The following is an 11,113-nucleotide window of genomic DNA, read 5'->3' on the forward strand; positions in this document are numbered from 1 at the left end:
ATCCAAACATTAAGCACACAAAATCACATAATGGATGCATCTACAAAAGGAATAGCCACTTCCTAATCAAGTGGCGGAGGCACTAAAGAGGAACAAATTTAAGAGCATGTAATCCTTCACAAATACTAGTTCAACAAATTACTAAGGCTAAGAGGATGACACTAAATCACCTCCAAATGGTGTTAAACTAGACTACTTTCATCCTCAATTTCCAAATGATTTCGTCAAGAGCGATCGGATGGTGGTGGAATGATGATCCCTATGATGCTAGTAGCATATGACATGACAAGTCTCGAATTCTCTACAAAAGTAAAGGTCATGGATCGTCCCAAGCTCGACCAAGTGGCTTGACAAAAGGCTTTTTGGGAATGAAATGCTCAAATCTTTATTCACAACGGGTGGATATGACTAGTATTCAAAATTGTCCTCAGTTCACTTTCACAAAAAAAAAATTTAAGATGGGGTTTGTCCCTTCCGGGCTAGTGTCCTTTGCTTTCGCCAATCGCTTATTAGACAACCGGTTAACCTCTAGACAATAGTTTTTCGGGGTGATAGTCACTCTGTCTCTGGGCGGCCGAATTCACAACCGTATGGGGGCCCAATTCAATGGATCCCGCACCAAAGTACATCGAAGTGGTACGCCTCCATCAAAACAACTTAAATTTCTCAACTTTCAACAATTCATAACATTTGAGGTTCCTTGGCATTAGATTACGTCCACATGACAAAATTCTTTGAAATTAGCACTTCAAGCTTATTGATAGAAAATATTTTTGGGTTGCCTTACCACAAGGTTAATCAAGGTCACCTAGACAAGTTAGCCAAGTCCACATCGCATCACGGGGTTGGATAGGTGACTCACATGCAAACCCTTGACTAGGCTTTGGGTCATGGGTCAAAAGACACTAGTATGACACTATCTAGGGTGTTTTACAACCATTATAGTAGGCAAAGTCTTAAGTTGAACAAGTATTTGTAATGGCTTAGTTGCTCTTGTAAAAGTTCCAAATTAGGCATTTTTCAAAACATTTCTAACATGCAACTACATGCCATGATGCAACTAATATAAACATCCTAATGCAAGTGATTCTATTAACTAATATGACATATAAACTAAATGCAAGTCCTAAGTTCACATTGTTATACCGCATCAATCAAAATAAAGCCACATAGTCATTAACATAAAGAGGAAAAAGGAGATTGGAAAGATCATACCATGCGGTCTTCATGATCCTCATGTCTCGGATGTGGCGTAGTCAATCAATGTGAACAAGGATAGAACAACAACAATATATACAAGACAATATATACAAGACTACAAAAGGAAATAAACATGTTTTTGGGTTTTCAATTTTCAAATTTTTATGATTTTTGAAATTTTTCAATTTTTTTGGATTTTTGAGTAAGAGTTAAATGTTAGAATTTCCATCCCCACACTAATATGGGCATTGTCCTCAATGGCCAAAATGATGGAAATTATGCAAAGATGATGCATGATTTCTACACTAAATGAAATCTACACTAAGCTACACTACATTTTGCATGGTTTTTGTTATGACGGAGAGGATAATTTAGATTACCTCCCGTTGTGTATGCATTAACTTCCCCAAACCGAGTGAGACACTATTGCTAATGTCCAAGGATGGGTATGCACACACTATGCAATGCATGAAACTAATTTGTCATTTTGGATTTTGAAAATGGGAACAATAAAATGAGAACACCTCAATGGTACCGAGGTGTGAGTCCTCTATGGTGCTAGGACTACTCCAACAATGATCAAAATTATAATTAAAACAAAGAGAGAAATAGACAAACCATGAGAGGGTAGGAGTCTCCAAGGCTTACTAATCTTCCAACATGCTATCACCATCACTTTCCTCATTAGAAGTGGTCACATTGCCACTTCCCTTGTCATTTGCTTCTTCACTTTCTTCCTCATCTTGCTCATCATCATCTTCACCATCCCTTTCTCCTTCTTCACTTGCTTCTTCATCAATGTTATCATCAACTTCTTCATCATTACCAACAACCTCATTGTCACCCGAAACGACCCTAGGTGCACCCGGAAATAGGACTTCTCTATCCGCCCAACTAGGCAAAGGACAAGATGGATCAAGTAGTCCTTGCCTAGCTAAGTGTAGGAGGGGTGGATATTGAGCCAAGTAAGCATTTTTCCGGTCCTCAAAGGCTTGCTTGTGCATTGCTTGCATGAGAAGAGTCACATAATCATTTCTAGCTTCAACTCCTTCCGGCTTGAACTCTTCATACTCAAAGGGGTAAGGTGGTATGACAATGGAAGAGGAGGGAGTTTCAAGATCACCCTTTTGTTGTTGAATAATATACTCGGCCTCTTTAGAAAGGGGAAGTAGATAATTGGTCCAGTGGACGCTTAGACGACAAATCTTTGAAGGCAAGGTGAACGATCTAGCTTCACTAGTGAGCCATCCATACTTAGTGTCAAGGGGGTTATGGGCAACCCACTTGTACTTGTGTATCATAGTATGCAAATCAACAAGATGACCACCCTCCTTTGCTTTGTACTTGTTATCCTTATTGAAGTTAGGATCAAAGTACTTAGCTAGGATAGTGACTAGGCCGCCATTGACAATAACGGTAGTGCCCTTCTTCCCACAATCAATGTTGAGCCATCTATCTACCAAGAGCCTCAAAGAATTGTAAGGCTTCGTGTGTACTCTTCCAATGTTCAAAGCCGATTCAAGGAGAATAAAATCAAGTTTGGTGAAATGGTTGGTATCTTTCCTTGCAATTATGGTGTTTCCCATGACCTTGTGCCATACTCTTATGCCCGGATGGTGGACCAAAAGAGCACGACTCGCATGAAAGTCCTCAAATTTCCTCCCGGAAATTGCCTCCCAAAGAGGTTCGGGGTCATACTTTCCATAATTCTTAAAATAACGCGGTTCATCACTAAGACCCAAAATTTCACTCAATTCCCTAAAGGAAATGCGTTTACTAACATTAGCTAGACGAAACTCGAGATTCTCCCTATTCTCAACTTTGGTGACTTTCAAAGAACTCAAAAATTCCAAGGTAAGGGAGGGGTATGTCAATTCCTTTGTTTCAAACAATTTCTTCAACCCCATGGCTTTGAAAAAGGCTCTAGTTTGCTCAAGAACACCCAATTTTTCTAAGGTATCTTCACATATAAATTTGGTGGATTGTAATGACTTTCTAGCAAACTTGACAAAGGTATTTCTATGGGTTTCGGAAATAAAAGTTACCTCCGGATAATGTAAAAGTTGATCAATTTCCGGAGTAGAAGGTGTTGTTGCTCCCATAGAAGGTTGTTGTTGTTGTTGTTGCACTTCCAAGTTTGGTGTTGCTGCCACCATAGCCAATGCTTTCTTTATTTGAAGAGCCTTTTGCCTTTGTGAGAGTGCCTTAACCTTTGGTGCCTTTGTTGCTCCCTTAGTCCTTGCCATTGATGAACTAACCAAGAAAAGAATGAAAAATCTTCAATTTGTAGTGTACCCAAATCGATTTAAAGGTGAAAGGCTTTGCCTTTATGAAATCAAAAATCGACTCAAAGGTTGAAGATTTTGTGCTTGGTTTTGATTTTTATTGAAGAAGGAATGATTGATTTGTTGTTAGAAGGATGATTTGATTTGTTTTTGGTGAATGTTGTTGAGGGATTTTGTTTTTGTGATGGAGAGGATGAGGGTTTTGATGTTGTGGGTAGTGTTTATGAATGAATGAATGAATGAAGGAAGGTGGGAGGGATTTTATAATGACCGAAATTTCGAACTGCAGGGGCAATCCGTGCGGATTCTGCTCTTTCTGGGTTTGATAAAACTCGCCTAAAGACGGGCGGATTCAGAAGAAGACGCTCGGATTTCAAAACACGGGACGGGCGTCTTTTGCAGAAGACGGACGGATTTCAGTCCAGAAAAGTTTTCTTGTTTTCCTCAGCTGCAAAGACGGACGTCTTTCTTTCAAGACGGGCGCATTCTTCAAGACGGGCGGATTGCTTTGTTCGGACGCCCCTGATTCGATCCACGATCAAAAATTTTCAAAATTCAGCTCAGTTCAGGACGGGCGTCTTTCCTGCAGTACGCTCGGATTACTGAAGACGGGCGGATTCTCCTGAATCCGCTCGGTTCGACCCCTTGTACCCGGATTCAGTTCCATCCGTGCACAATGCATTTCCCTTACAATTCTTCTATTCTTTCTTCAAATCTTTGTGTTCTTCATTGTGGGGGCACTACTAAGGCATGGGTAGCCTAGGCAATTGTCATCCCCACACTAAGGTAAAGCACTACACATCAATTGAAATTGTTAGTCCCTCCCTCACTTCTCTCAAACATGACAATTATCTTGATCAAAGTAAATAAAAATCCAAAGATGACAAAAAATGCAATACAAGAATTGAAATGTAAGTTAGGGAGTTAGAAATATTTACAAGCGGTGGTTTAGGGAGGACTCCACCAAACTCTCATTCTTGATGAGATGTCAAGGGGGCATGTTCAAGGTGTTGTTGATGTTGCTCAACACCTTGAAAAAGTAATCAAAAGCTTGTTCATTATCATGGTAGAGGTCTTCAATAGTCCTTTGCCCTTGTTGTCGATCTTGATCGATGGCATTACCAATGTAGGGATTAATAATCCCTTCAAATTCGTTGTCCCAAAGACCACAAACTTCATTAAGTTGATCATTGAAAATCTCTTGCTTTGATGGAGACAACTCTCCCAATTTCTTCTCTCGGCCAATGAGGCCATCCTCTTCTTCCTTGATTGATTTTGATGAGCTTTGCAAGCTCTCGTTGTCACAATTCACTTGCTCTTTGAATGGAGCATCTTCAATTTTCTTCTTCCATTGGAGTTCCGATTTCTTCCTCTCATCCTTTCGGCTATAATGATCAATCATGAAACATGGTTCATGCAAACGAGGAGCTCTCATAGTTTTGTCAAGATTAAAAGTTATGCTTTCATCTCCCACTTCTAGAGTGAGCTCACCATGTTTTACATCAATCACCGCACCCGCGGTGTATAGGAAAGGTCTTCCTAGAATGATTGGAATGTTGGAATCTTCCTCCATATCAACAATGACAAAGTCCACCGGGATGAAAAACTTCCCAATTCGCACGGGGACATCTTCCCATATCCCTAATGGTGTCTTCGTCGATCTATCGGCCATTTGGAATGTGATGTTGGTGCATTTAAGCTCTCCCATCCCCAACCTTTTACTCACCGAGTACGGCATGACACTCACACTAGCCCCTAGATCACATAAGGCTTTGTTGATCGTCGTGTCGCCAATGGTACACGATATTGAGAAGCTTCCCGGATCCTTTAACTTTAGAGGTGAACTCCCTTGAAGTATTGCACTACTCACCTTAGTGAAGGCGATAGTCTCAAGCTTCCGGATCGACTTCTTCTTTGTGAGGATATCTTTCATGTATTTCGCATAGGCCGGCACGTGATTGATTAATTCCGTGAAAGGAATTGAGACTTCCAAGTTCTTCACAATTTCCATGAACTTTCCAAGTTGATCATCAAATTTGGGCTTGGCTTGACGACTTGGAAAAGGAAGTCTAATCACAATGGGCTCCTTCTCCTTGACCTTGTCTTCATTTTTCTTTGAACTTTCTTCTTTTGATGATTCTCCATCTTTGGAGTTTTGCACAATTTCTTCCTTTTCACTAGCTTCCACAACTTCATCCTCAACTTGCTTCTTCGGTGCTTCATACCTTGTACCACTTCTCAAGTGAATGGCACTAACCGTTTCATGTCTAGGGGGATTACTTTGAGGTGGTAATTGCCCCTTTTGTCTTTGTGAGCTTGAAGATGCTAGTTGAGTCAATTGTGTTTCCAACATCTTGGTGTGAGCTAGAATGTTGTTGATGGTGGTTTCCTTTGCTTGGCTATCTTTTTGCATTTGATTGAAAAACTCTTGTTGATTCTTTTGCATTTGAAGGACCGCTTTTTGGACATCAAAACCTTGGTCATTTTGGTGATTGTATGGATTTTGATTTTGGTAACCTTGGTTTTGATTGTAAAAGGGTCTTTGATTTTGGTTTCTCATGGGTGGTGGAGTGTATGTTGTTTGAGGATTTTGAACATTTTGGCTTTTGTATGAGATATTTGGATGGAATTTGGTGTTTTCATTGTAAAACTTGGAATAAGGGGTACCACTCTTGTATGCTTGGAAAGCATTCACTTGTTCATTTGTTCCCCTACATTCACCTTGGTCATGTCCCAAAGTTCCACGATTCTCACATATCCCACTTGGGATTGATGAGGATGCCGTCATGGCATTAACATGATGCTTTGATGATTTTGAGTTTTCTTCAAGTCTAGCCATAGCTTGTTCAAACTTCAAGTTGATTGTGTCAATGTGAGCACTAAGTTGAGCACCCAATTGAGTAACGGAGTCCACTTCATGATTTCCTCCTCTAGTAGCCTTGCGGGATCTACTATATTGTGAGTTATGGACCGCCATTTCCTCAATCTTGTTCCATGTTTGATTGTCATCAACTTCGGTGAACATTCCATTTGATCCCATATTGAGAATGTTCCTAGAATCTTCATATAAACCATTCCAAAATTGTTGTACCAAAAACCATTCGCTAAGTCCATGGTGAGGACATGAGCGACAAATTCCCTTGAACCGCTCCCAAGCTTCATACAAAGACTCTTCATCCCTTTGCTTAAAACCCGTAATTTGAGCTCTTATCATGTTAGTCTTTTCCGGTGGGTAGAATGTTTTGTAGAAAGCTAGAGCCAACTTCTTCCTAGAATCTATTCCGAGGGTGGCCTTATCAAGGCCCTTCAACCATTGCTTCGCGGTGCCGATTAAGGAAAAAGGAAATAAGACCCATCTAATTTGGTCTTGAGTCACGCCCGTTTGAGAGATTTCATCACAATAGTCGCAAAAGGTTTCCATATGAGAATGAGGGTCTTCACTAGGCATCCCCCCAAATTGGCTCCTCTCAACTAATTGGATGAAGGCGGACTTGGCAATAAAATTTCCGGTTAGATGTTGCGGTGTAGGAGTACCATTTGGTAGATTCTCCTCGGTGGGTACGGAGTGTGACGAGAATTTAGGCATTGTAGGTGGATTTTGTGGCGTATTGTGTAATGGGTTCTCCTCTCCTTCTATTGCGAAAGGATTGACGAACTCACTAGTGGGTTGAACAACTTCACTAATACCTCTTAAATTCCTCCTAACAAGTCTCCTATTGTTCGTCAAGGTTCTTTCGATTTCACGGTCAAAAGGTATTAAATCACCTTGTAACCTTCTAAACATGCAAAATATCAAACAACTCGAAAACAATTAGAACAAACCTTGAGGAGTTTTACTTCCCCAAGGCGAAGAAAGACACAACTAATAACAATAAAAAGGAAATCTAAATCAAACAAACACCGTCCCCGGCAACGGCGCCATTTTTGATCGGGTCCGTTTCGTATTCACAAATAGATGTGGTCGTTGGGTCACGGTCGAATCAAAACACAATTTATAACTTCACAAAACAACTCTACAATTAGTAAAGAGGCAAGTAAAGGTCGGATCCCAAGGGACGGGAGTTGAAATGAGATTTCTATTGAAACTAGTGGTGTCTTAGGGGTGTCACAAATTGAGTTGATGTAGAAGGTCACTAAACTAAAATAGCAATGAAAATAAACAAGCAAGATGAATTAAAGGGGTGTAAGCAATTGATTAAAAGCACTAGGGTGTCATGGGATCATAGGGGAATCATGGGATATGATCATACAAACATGTTCTCAAATTATAAGCAAGCAATTATAGTTGTGATGGATTAAGTTGGGTTATATCTTACAATCCTAGGAAAGTTTGGGTCCCGGAGCCGAATCGATTAGATTGTACAACACCTACAAGTCGACTTAATCTTCCCTACTCAACAACATGCATGGTCTAATGAGACTCGAGTTGGGTTATGTCTTACAAGTCTCATTGAAAAGATAGAGGATGATAGTAAATGCAAGGATTAATAGGCTTAACATTTCATCAAACATAACATGTGCAAGAGTTGAGATCAAAACAAGCAAGCAAATAAAACATGAAAGCATATTAATTTAAGCATGAATCATTCCCCATGTTGGTTTCCCCTAATCACCCATTTAACCCTAGCTAAGAGACTACTCACTCATTATCATGTTGATCATGCTAGCAAGGTTGTCAATCATACCAACAATATGAAACATGATGAATAAATGAAAGTAATTAACAATAATTAAAAAGGGATTAAGAGATTATACCTACTAATGATTCCAATAATAAAGCAAGATAAAAGAAGTACTTGATGCTTGATTGAGAGGTTGTCAATCTCCTAACAATAACCCAAATAATCTTCAATTACCCAAAATAAAGGATGAACAAAAGAGAGATTAAGGAAATAAAACTTGTATTAGAACTTGATTAATTGTTGATTACAAAACTAAAGAGAGATTTGATTGATATTAACTACTCTAATTATTGATAAGAAGAACATGCTCCTCCAATTAGACTAATGGGGTATTTATAGTGGAAATTAGGGAGGATGCATTAGGGTTAACTAAGGGCTAAACTAGTAATTACACTTTTTAGATTGAGCAAGGAGGAGCCGGTATTTTTCGAAGGAAGGGCTTCTTTCTTCGTAGCTTGGAGAAGAGGAAATCACGCTGTGCTGGAATCCGGGCGGAATAAGGTCGGGACGGGCGGATTCTGGCGATGGGGTCCGAGCGGATTCGAGGGAATCCGGGCGGATTGTGGAGGTGGAATCCGAGTGGATTAGAGCAAAGTCGCACGGATTGTGCAGCTGGGGGACGGCCGGATTGGTGACAATCCGCTCGGATTGTCACTCAGCAAGACATCTTCTTCTTTTCTTCCCTTTTCTTCATAAATTCCTTGGGGATTTCCTTGGGGACTCAAGGATCCTTTCTCAACATTGCTCTTTTACTACAATATGTACAAAGGCCTTCTAATCTTTTCTCTCCTTGATGCTTGGTCATTGAATTCGATCAATTTAGTTTCGTTTTGCCATGAAAATGCAAGATTCTTACTCCTTTCCTACCAAGGGATCAAAATCTCAAAGAATATGCAAAAGAAAGAACTAAAGATAAGAAATGACCCTAATATGCACTAAAAAGCATGGGAACAAGGCTAATTCAGGGGCTAAATATGCGCTAATTATGGTCACATAAATATGGCGATTTGCGAGATTAAATTTTGTAATTCGTGATTTTGTGATTGTTTGTAATGCGAATTTGTGATAATATCATTTAGAAAGAAACGATAATAATGATAATTCAAAGGAGATTCGGGCTTAAAGGCTCAAAATTCCATGAAAGTTGCCGAGGAACCCTTAGGGGCGCTTGCCATTTGCACTTCCTTCTTATACAAATACTTCTTAAACATTCAAAAATCGCCATTTTCACTCTTTTTTTTTTTTCTTACATTTGTGCTACATTCATTATGTTATCTCAAGGTACGTGTTTTTCCTTGATTCCTCTTGGTTTTGCTCTTACTTTTGTCAATTGAATTAGGATATAACCCCTAATTTACCGAAATTAATTGGGGCTTTTTGTCTTGCTCGATTTTTAATGCAATTGGTGATGTAATTAGGTAAGAAACCCAATCAAGAATATAGGGATGCTGATTGGTCGCGTCATCAACAACCAAATCAAACACATTTATAAATGCAACAAACAACTAGCATGTGATAAGTAGGAGTCAATCCATGGGATGATGTGTTTTGGGTTCTAGGTTTATCTACTCTAATAATGCAAGTGTTACACTTGTTTGGGGGTTTGCAAATAATTAAACTAATGGAAAAAAAACCAAGATATAAACTGTTGAGCCCAGAATTACCCTGCCCGATCAGACAATAATCAGGCAATGTCCAAAGCTAAGCCTGAACAGAAGACACTCGCTATAAGGCATCCAAACAGCTAAGCAGGTACCAGCCAGGAGGGAAAGACATGCGAAGCATTGTTTAAGCCAGGCCCGAAGGATCATTTCACCAAGCCACATGATAAGAAAATCTGAAGGCGTTAGACAATGTCTAAAGCTCATATAGGAAGTCCCTATTTGCACGGAAGACTTGTTCAACAATATTCACAACTGCTTTGATACGGTCAACCTAGCAGAAATAGAGGCAGGTCACTCTCAAATCAACAAAACCACTCCCGGGTATATAGGGCACGAGGCCTATTTACCAGGAAACCCTAAAGCACCCTCAAAGGACCGTTGCAAGGCCATTATAAATAGCAAAGAAGAAGAAAACAGAAGGACACTTGTTTACTCACTCATTCACTCATAATTTTACTCTCATACTTGTGATCAAAACATTACTTAGCATTGTTACTAAGCAGCCACACTTTATCCTTCGCCTGACATACCTATTCCCTGTCAGTATACCTAAAATCATAGTGATAATCCCTCCTGACTTCGTGCCCGTGGTTTTTTCCCTTATTCCCAGGGTTTTTCCACGTATGAATTCTTGTGTCTCATTTTCTTATTTGTTCTTTATTTAGTTTGTCATTCTAGTAAGGTTACTTGTTTTGAGTTACATTGCCCTGCAATTCTATCCCTGGCAGGACATTATCCTAAGTGAGAATTCCTGCTAAAACAATTGGCGCCCACCGTGGGGCATCTAGCTAAAAAATAAACAAAACCTAAATCCAAACAACACAAAAACTCTTCCAAAAAATGACTGGGGATAATATAGCACAACAACTGGCTGTTGCCAAGCAACAACTGTTGGAAATGGAACAATTGAAGCAGAAAATGGCTCGGGCTAAGGCCGAAGTCATAAAACTAAAGGAATCAGAATCTAGTCTGAAGCAAAGGCTGGGAGACAAAGCTTCAGGCTCAAAATGGAAGATTAAGCCTTGAACACCATTCTCTTCAATCATCAGGAACATTGATTTCTCTAACTTTGGTACTCCAACTCCCTCAAAATCCAAAGCAGGAGAAGATGATACAGACTCAGAAGACACTCCAAATGAAGAAGTTGTTCAATATGAGATTAACACGGCTATAATGATGGCCACGCTCCAGGAAATCCAGAAACTCCATGAGAAATTTGAGAAGATCCCTAGAGTGCCTGCAGTCACTGAGGAAGCCAATCTAGAAAGTTATGCTGACTCTC

The 11,113-nt window shown here is 39.8% G+C and overlaps 1 non-coding gene across 1 annotated transcript; it reads left to right on the plus strand.

The window, feature by feature from the left end:
* The first annotated feature begins 6,592 nt into the window (after positions 1-6,592).
* Positions 6,593-6,699, plus strand: LOC141619019 (small nucleolar RNA R71). The gene has a single exon (XR_012531569.1). It is a non-coding gene; the product is annotated as a small nucleolar RNA R71 (small nucleolar RNA).
* Positions 6,700-11,113: the final 4,414 nt, after the last annotated feature.

The sequence above is a fragment of the Silene latifolia genome, chromosome 1, assembly GCF_048544455.1.
Source record: "Silene latifolia isolate original U9 population chromosome 1, ASM4854445v1, whole genome shotgun sequence".
In the NCBI taxonomy this organism is placed as follows: domain Eukaryota; kingdom Viridiplantae; phylum Streptophyta; class Magnoliopsida; order Caryophyllales; family Caryophyllaceae; genus Silene; species Silene latifolia.